A 10,064-nucleotide genomic window follows, 5' to 3' on the forward strand; every position below is an offset into this window, starting at 1 on the left:
GAAACTTGCCTTATTCTATTTTGTATACCCACAAACCAGCTCATTGTCTGGTACAAAAAAAAAATGTGTTTTATAAATGTTTGATGAAAGAAAAAATGCAAATCAAGAAACCATAATTTTGAGCAAATAAATTTTACCAAGGCCATTTCACTGGAAGGAAATTGTCAGGCTATGCAAATCTGTATAGATATTAGCAATTCCAGCCTTTTGTTTCACTTCTCTGATGTTCAACATGGAATTTTGCTTTGAAGGTAAGATTTTAAAAGCTGTCATATCAGACTTCCAATTCATTCAAGTCTCATTTATTAAGTGTGATAAAACCTGGCTAATTAACTAGGTGTGCTTTCTATTTCGATCCCTGTTACCTACAAATATTTGAATTAGCATTTAATGTTTATTTTGAGTTATTACTACTATTCCTTTGCAACTCAATTAGAAATGCCTTTCACTTCCAGCTTTGCCAAAGGAAAAGTAGCAACTTTCAGTAGAGGAAAGTTGTTTCAGGTAAGAACATTCCTGAGCTGGAATCAAGAAAATTCATCACTATATGACTTGGTTAGGTCTTTACTATGTGCTGTCTCTGACCATACACTAAATGTCTCCACTGGGGTAAAATGATTGTATTAGGACAGAGGAGATTTCTCAGTGGGTAAAGCTCTTGAGTTAACTCTCTAGAACCCACATGAATATATGACACTTAGGAGATGGAAACAGGACTCCTGAGGCAAGAGGGCTACCTAAATTAGCTGATTTGGTGAGTTCTGAGTTCAGTAATAGACCCTGTTGCAAAAGCAAAAGTTGAAATACATTCAGGAATACACCCAATGTTGACCTCTAGCCTTGACATTCAAGCACACACATGACCAGCACACCTGCACATGTACATATGCAAAACTTATTGTATTAATTTTTTATATTCAAGATAAATATAATTTCCTCCTCTGCATTGTTTTCTACTTTTTGATATGCTATCCACATTAACTTTGTAAAAATGAAGAATTATGAATGTAGAATGCTACATTTTAGCTCATTCCTAGATCAGATGTTGAACTTTAATGTGCCTTCAAAGTGTGTGGAGATCTTATCAAATGATAGAATCCAACTTAGTAGATCTGAGATGCTCATGAACAAGCAATGTGTTCCTGGGTGATACTGTTCTGAAGCTACAGTTATAGCAGTGAGGCTGTAGAGCATGGCAATTGTGTGAACGTGTTCTCCATTCCTTAATTCCTTATCTTATGTTGACAGGCTGTTAGTTATTATCAAGACTCATAACAATATTCCTCAAGTGGAGACCTGGGATCATCAAGTTGAGATTCTGCTTACCCTAACTCAAAAGGTAGTACCTGGGTCTTAAAAAGACTATGACTTCAAGCAGACTTCCACAAACAAGAAGTAGACATCCAATAACAGGGAATGCTTAAATAATCAAGTAGTCTGATACCTGAATTTTTTATGTGTATGTATGTATGTGTCTGTGAGTACATGCACATGTATTCATGTGTGTTTCCTTTTTAAGTATATAACTCCTATAAATATACTCTGAATTTTTCATAACAATTTATAATTTTTTATCTTGTTAATTATGTACTTTCAATTACCTGTCTATTTCTTACTTCAATTGTATTTCAGGCAACAAAATATACTTTATTTTACTGTATTCATATTTAAATATTTTCTGCATATATCACTATATTTTCATTTAAAAATTTTCTAATATGATTTATGGATTTTCATATTTTGTTATTTCAAACTTAAGAAAATAAGACACTTGTTCTTGTGTGTTCATCTTTTCTAAAAATGGATTCTAGGAGCTGGGGAGATGGTTCAGTGGTTAAAGGCACTTGCTTGCAAAACCTGTGGACCCTGGGTTTGATTGATTTCCCAGTACCTATGTAAAGCCAGATCCAAAAAGGAAATGTGCTTGAGTTCATTTGTAGTAACAAGAGGCCCTGATGTACTAATTCTCTATCTCTAATAAGCAAACACACAAATAATAAATTAAAATGGATCTGGAATTATGACATTTTGGTGTATTTTAGTAAGTGAAAATCTCTCATAAAAACCAAGACATTATCAGTCTATTGTGTCTAGAGCAGTCTTCTAAGATGCCCATAAGGTACCAGGAAATGGTGACTAACTATTAGATTATTTAGATAAGAAGCATAACTCCTACTAGATATTCTCTTACCATTTACTTTCATGCATCTGCACCACTAGGCTTATGTTTTAATTTTTTTCTACTTTAGCTACTTACATATTACCTGGGATATTCTCATTCAGCATTACTAAAGTTTCACCTTTAATACGTCCTTGTTTGAGCTTGATCTTGGCTTCATATGTATATTTGAGAATTAATAATGAGAAAAATAGTAAAGTAGATTTAATCTTGGTTCAAGGTCAGAGGTTTTATCTGTGACCCTAGATGTCAATGGCAAGTATGAGAGCAAAGTACATGACAATATAATATCTTCCTATGCCTTGATGATTGATGGACACATATAAGCAATCTAGTGGAGAACCTAAAGATGTCCATCATTCTTTAACCTTTAAAGTCCAGATGGAATTCAATCAGGTGTGTCCAACCTTTTGTCATTGCGACAGAATGCTGTCATCCACAAATTTCATACTTGAAATCATGCAAAGAAGTTGCAAAAAAATCCCCTAAATATTTCATAATGTTTTAAGGAATGAAGTTTATGATTTTGTGTTGGGCTGCGTGGATAGCTATCCCCATGCAGCTTGTAGGCCACAGGAAGGATATGCCTGTCGCATGCTACCCAGCCACTTAGGTCTCTCTCCCTCCTGCCACATACACATGGGGGTGGGGGGTAACAGAGGAATAAGTCAGAACTGACTCAACTGTGATATATACTAAGTATCCAAATACATCAACATATTAAGAAACAATTTCAAATTAGAACAAACAGAGTGGGTAATTTAATATTCTCTTCCAAGATTATATAGAATAGAAGGCTCACCAGGTGACGAGAGCCATGTTAGATATAAAATTCTCTGGGCTCAAATCTATGTTTTCTCCTACCTTCAACCCCATTCAGAAGTCAGTAGCTTTTAATTTTATATGTAAGTTTAAATCACCTGGGGGCTTTTAATAAACATGGATGCCTAGATATAACTCTAGGTGATTCCAACTTAGTTGCTTTGGAATAGCAAATGCCAAATATGTTAAAATTTTTTATCAACTAATTTTGAAGTACAAGTAATAGTTAAGGTACTTTATTTAATAGGTTATATTTTTCCCTGTCAAAAAATACCAATTCTTAATCTTCCTGATCCAGAACTTTCTTAAGACCATGATTTGCCTACTCGACTGCAGGAATTTTAGTGAAATATGACTAAACAGTGTAATCCACACTGTCTCCTGCTGATAGCAATTATAAACACATCAATGTCAGCATCTATATCTACATCAACTAAAAGTAGGCAAAGTGGGACCTGTTAAGATACTTTTAAGAATAAATGCACACTGGCTGAGATCCATGTTAACTGGCTTTAGCACTCCCAACACTCCAAATCTACTCAGTGCAAGAGTGAAATGCATGAAAACCACAGGAGGATAGCTTCCCAATATATATATGAAACCCATTCGTATGCATCTGCACACACCTAATGAGACTTCAGTGAATTATACTGGAACCAAGTTGGAAGGCAGGAATTAAGCAGGAATTTTAGTAGCTTTTAGGCGCTGTGGAGATAAAGTCAGAAGTTCCAGTTATGCATAACTAGAGGACTTAAATCCAGGACTTTTCACTGATACTCGAGAAAGTAATGTAGAGTATTAAGGAACATTTCTGGAACTATAGTCTGTACCCTGAAACTAAGAAAATTTTGAATTATTGCCACCCTACAAAATACAATAAACTCTCCATAGAATCAAGTTCACTTACTGAAAATACTTACAAAATAAAAAAAAATTTCTCAGATGGTTACAAAATTCACAATCTTTTCAAACCACCATCCATATGCAATATAATTACTGAATTATAAATAAATAGAAATTTATGATCAATATTCAAAATAAAATATTAGTCAATAAAACACAGCCAGGTATTACAAAACAAGGCTGCAATATCAACACCGGGGAGACTCAAGTGGGAAGATTGTGAGTCCTAGGCCAGCCTAGGCTATATGAAACTATGTCACAAAAACAAATAAGCAAAGACACACAAACATGCCAAATACTATAATTAGTAAAAAGTTTAAAATAGGTACTACAAATTAGTGGCTATTATGAACATATTAAAGTGTAGTACAAATGGTAAATATGAATAAAGCTACAAAAAATTTACAACACACAGAAACCAAAAACAAAAATGTTCCAGAACTGAAAACTAAAATATTTAAAATTAAAATTTGAAAGGTTTTCAGAAGCAAAACACCAGTAAAACTGAAGACAAGTAGAAATTACAAAATGTATATATATCAGTAAAAATATAAGATTAGAAATGAGCAAAGAGTCAGCAGCTAATAGGATAATATCAAGAAATGCAGCATATAGATAGAAAGAGTTTCAGAAAAAAAAAGGGAGAGAAAAATGGAGCAGAATAAATATTTGAGACAATAGTTGAACATTCCCAAACATGTTGAAAAATAATCAGTAGATCCAATAAAGATAGCAAGCTCCAAATAAAATTATATTCAACAGCAACCAAACATTTGAATTTAGTGCAGTCATTGATTTTTGAGGACAGCAAGCTCAAAACTGATCTCTTGTATTTCTTTGCTATTTCTGTGCCTGTCAAACCTGCCTGCATGTTCCCCACTGTTCTCATTTAGGAAGTGATTCCAACCCTCATCCTGCTGCTCCTGAAAGCTGTTTGTGTAAGTTTCCTACACCTGCTGCAAGAAGCCCCCAAAACAATACAGATTTATTCCCACATAGTTCTAGAAACAAGAGACTATGCCACAATCAAGGTATCAGCAAAACAGACCAGAGGCTGAAGGGGAGAATCAATTTCCTTGCCTTTTCTACCTTCTAAGAGCCACCTGGACCCTTTGGCTTGTGGCCATATTATCCACCTTCAGTCTCTATGAAATCCTCTACTTCAGTCACATGCCCTTCTCTTGTGTGTCATTTCTCCCCTCCTACCCTCTGGTGATTGCTCTTGCTGCCAAGTAATAATCCAAGATAACCCTCCCATTCTATAACCCTTTGCTTAATTACATCTGCAAAGTCCTTTTGCCATGGGAGTTAACATTCACAGGTTTCAAGAATCAGAATATGCTTGAGGCTGTTGTTCAGCTTGCCTCCTCATCTTATATTGTTCCTTTTCTAACTCAACTTTTTATTTTTGTTTTGATTAGGTAATTTGTATTAAAAATACATATCTTGGGGCTGGAGAGATAGCTTAGCAGTTAAGGCCTGAAAAGCCAGAGGATCTGGGTTCAACCCTCCAGGACCCAGGTAACCCAGATGCACAAGGGGCACATTCATCTGGAGTTTGTTTGCAGTGGCCAGGGGCCCTGGCATGCCCACTTTCATTCTCTCTCTCTCTCTCTCTCTCTCTCTCTCTCTTTCTTGCTCATAAATAAATGAATGAATAAATAAATAAATATTTTAAAAACACATTTCCCTAATCTTCATCCAAAGGTAATTCCTCTGGCTGAACACCTTTCCTCCATGATTTTACTATTATTACTGTTGTCTCTTTATTTCTGTTTACTTTCATTTTATTTATTTGAGAGAGGGGGGGCAGATAGAAAGGAAGAGAGAATGGGCATGCCAGGGTCTTCAGCTGCTACAAACGAACTCCAGAAACATGCACCATCTTGTGCATCTGGCTTATGTGGCTCCTGGGAAATAGAACCTAAGTCCTTTGGCTTTGCAGGCAAGCACCTTAACCACTAAGCAATCCCTGCAGCAGAGAGAGAAAGAGAGAGAGAGAGAATAGGCATGTCAGGGCCTCCAGCCACTGGCAATGAACTCCAGACACATGCACCAACTTATGCATCTGCATTACGTGGGTACTGAGGTATTGAACCTGGGTCCTTAGGATTCACAGGCAAGCACCTTAACTGCTAAGCTATCTCTCCAGTCCATGTTTTCTCTTTCTTATTGTAGCTGACAGCTTCACTTTATTTACAATGCTTCCTTTTATATTTAAGGAGATGGCTAAGTGAATAAAGTGCTTGCTGTATAAGCATGAAGACCTGAATTCAGACTCAAAACCCATGTATAATGCTGGGCAGGTTGGCATGCTCTTGTAATTTTAATGCTTGGAAGGTTGAGTCAGGAGGATCTCTAGGGCTTAATGACTTCCTAGTCTAATCAACTTGGTGGGTTCCAGATTCAATGAGACCCTGCATCAAAAAATAAGGTGGAGAGTGACTGAGAAGGACACTCTGAGAATGACCTCTGGCACATGTATGAAGCATGCACACACATGTAAGAGCAGACATACATACATGTGCACATTACACACACATGCCAAAAATAAAATAAAAAGTCTCATTTTACCCTCTCTTCTTCAGAGCAATTGGCACATTTTAAATCAATACATTGCCTTGTTTCCTTTATCAATTTGGTTCAGTTAGAAACACAGAAGTCCTTAAGGTTTACAACAGCCCAGGCATGATGAAACACATCTAAATCTCAACACTCAGGAGGATGAAACCAGTCTGAGCTACATAGGGAGACCCTATCTCAAACCAAACAAAATGAGATTTTAAACATAAGGAATTGTCTCACTCATGTTGGAAAGCCAGAAGAGCTAGGGTGAGGACAGCTCCTGGGGAAATAAAATGGGTGAAGATTGCTACCTAGATTCCCAACCCTATGGTGGGAGGAAGGTTGTGAAACTGTGTTCGGAGTGCAAGAGAGCTCACATTAGTGGAAGCTCAGGTTCCACTCATAGAGGCAGTCTAGACACATGAGAAAGGAAGAACAGCATGTTGCTTTCCTGTATACTTTTAATAGGAAATGAATCCAAGGGGCCTGTATTACCAATGAGAGGGGCCATTTTAGGGATTATATCTAGTAAGTGAATGAGGAATTGTGATAAGGTCACAACAGCATAGGAACATTGATTTCTCAGAGCTGTTGCCCTCAGCAGTAAATATTTGGAAAACCTCCCTTTAAAATCATCTGATATTCTGTTTTCCTTTCAGAATCTATCCATAACAATTGCTGCTGTTGATCTTATAAATACTGTTTTCAGAGTTACATTTCCTCAGAAAAATTAAAAAAAAAAACACAGAGGTTTAAACAGCATGAACAGGCTCTACTGAATTCATCTTGCTTACCAATAAGTGAAAATTACAAATGGTAAAACAACTTTGGGATACTGTAGATAGGGATCAAAATGTATCTTCCTACCAGCAGAAGCCTGCTCATTACAACAGGAGCCCTGTGGATGATCTCAGTTGGGATCTTGGCCTTTAGAACAAGATGTCAAATAATTAGCATTACCATAGCAGTGGAAACTGAAAATAAGATGCATGAACAGATGATCTCCTGTGCAAGGAAAGCAGCTAGCTTAAGGAGATCTCAACCCTATTCCGTTTACAAAATACCTACTATGCACCAAGAACAATAAACAAAAAAATCCTCATTCAAACATAAGATTAAGAATCACAACATTTACACTTGCATCTAGATCCCTACTCTGCTGATTTAAAACTGTGTGATTCTGGGAAACTGAACTAGGGTTAGAATGCTGATACAATGTGAGAGTTGGGATGATTTCAATAAGAATGGAAACGGGTGCTGGAGAGATGGCTTAGCAGTTAAGTGCTTGCCTGTGAAGCCTAAGAATCCCGGTTGGAGGCTCGATTCCCCAGGACCCATGTTAGCCAGTTGCACAAGGGGGCGCACGCGTCTGGAGTTCGTTTGCAGGCTGGAGGCCCTCGCCTATGCACTCTCTATATGCCTCTTTCTCTCTGTCACTCTCAAATAAATAAATAAATCTTTAAAAAAAAAAAAAAAGAATGGAGATAGGTGAGTGTGAAGTTGCTACCTAAGTACTTCTGTTGAAAAGTGTGAAGGTGTACATAAATTTTTCTGTTTTTAATCCCATAAGCCTTTTGTCTGCAAGAAGCTACTGATGGTAAAAAAAAAAATAAAATATTTTAAAGGTGTTCATTAGCATTGCAGCTCAAAATGTACAAACATAATTGAGCCCTGTTCTGAAAATCACACTCCATCCTTCCAGATGCTACAAGGAGATAGATATGAGAAGCAAAAACAGTTGGACAAATATCACTTTATTAGTGATGGAATAACACCTAATTATTCATAATGTATAATGTGGTCAAGCTGAGTCTGAGGTCTGTAGCTTTGTTTCCCCCTAACCTAACTAACTTCACATGCTAAAATCTTACTACCTACTGACCAGCTGTATAGGTACTTACCTCAATGTGGGATAAAAATGATGAGTGACGGAATTACTCTCCAGGGAGAGGAGAGTTAGGGAGTGCAGTCCGCCGTCCCAGGTGGACCATCTCAGGATCTAGACCACCTATCTATAGCTGATCACCAGCCTGGTTCTACACATGCATTCGGAGGAGGAAACCAGGTGAGCCTTCATATTATTACCTCTCCTCAGTGGGTGATCTGTGAGATAGAGCTAAGCTCTTAACTAGTTCACAGCACTGGGAAGCTTTCCCCACAGAATTCTGCAGCGACCATCAAGAGAGGAGAGGGAGCCTCCTTCTGTCTGTCCCATATGCCCTGGCCCACAGCCTCCTGCAGGATGCCTGGTGTCTTCAAACCCCACTGGCTGCATGGAGGCAGCTCCTTCAGTCCTGGTTCTTACAGCTTACCCCGCACTTGCCTTCTGCGTCATGTGTGGCTTCTTCCATTGCAATTTGTTTTCCCTGACGACAGGATCTGAAACCCAGATGTCTCCTCCGTCTGCCAGGTCCTGCATTGCACCATGGCTAACAGCAGGTACAAGCATCTGCTTTCTTCCACTCCCATTCTTGTTTTCAGTGTAATGTCGCAGGTTAGATGATTTTCCAGAATTATGGAGGTCAGATTTCTGTCGGCTTCCCATGTTGCATCCCAAAGTGATTATTCTGCCATCCAGTAGATCAAAGCCACTCCTGTGATCTGATCTCAATCATGGGAAAAAAGTTAGAGGTACTCTTTGTTTTGAACGTTCTGTATTATCTGCAGGCATACCATTTATATATTTTCTAAGAGTTATCTTCTTAGTAGCTACTCTTCTATTAATTTAATTCCTCATTATTATTAATACTTTCTGAAAATCATTATATGATTTCCATCTATTGACTATGCTCTAATACAGCCAGGTTGGTGTACACTTGGTGTGGCATTGTAAAAGGTGGGAATTAATTTTTCTTAAGCATCCGCTCAACTTGAGGCCTTATGTTAGACATTTCATTCCATTAAAACAACAACTCAGTGTTGCAGAATGCTAGTACTGATATGACCCAAGGCACAGAAAAGTTACTGACTTGCTAAGGTCTCCCAAGTGTCATATCACAGAGTTTGGGATTAGACTTCTAAAGCCCATACTACAGTCAGGCATTTTCCAATATTTACTTGAACTATCATGTAAGCTTACTTCCTCAGTTACCAGGAGGAAATATCTGATATACTTATTTACTAAATAATGCCTCTCTAGTCCTCACTGAACTAGCAACTATATTCCTTTGTAACAAGCTAAAATGGTCTTTATAAGAAGTTAAATGTTCTTTACCACTTACCTTTCCCACCTTCTCTTGGGTGGTTATAAGGACCCTTCAGGAAGAGCAAGGATTCAGCTGTCAAGTCAGCCTTCAGAGCAGCTGTTACATTTACTTTCTTGACTGATCTTTTAACTCTAATTGATTTCTCCATCTTTTCAGTTTCTGCTTGATTCTCTGTTTTCTTATACTCCTATCTTCCTTCATAACATCACATACTTTATTTTATATGCTTTGGCCCAGTAGGGTGATTTCTCAAATGTAACAATTTGTTTTCTTTCTCTAGTTCTAAAATCATCAGAGGAGCTAAAAGCATGAAAGGGAATTGTGCAGTGCATCTTAAGGATCATAAATTACTCATTGGAAAGAAAATGATGGATATGTTTTTCTATTCT

The sequence above is a fragment of the Jaculus jaculus genome, chromosome 1, assembly GCF_020740685.1.
Source record: "Jaculus jaculus isolate mJacJac1 chromosome 1, mJacJac1.mat.Y.cur, whole genome shotgun sequence".
In the NCBI taxonomy this organism is placed as follows: Eukaryota; Metazoa; Chordata; class Mammalia; order Rodentia; family Dipodidae; genus Jaculus; species Jaculus jaculus.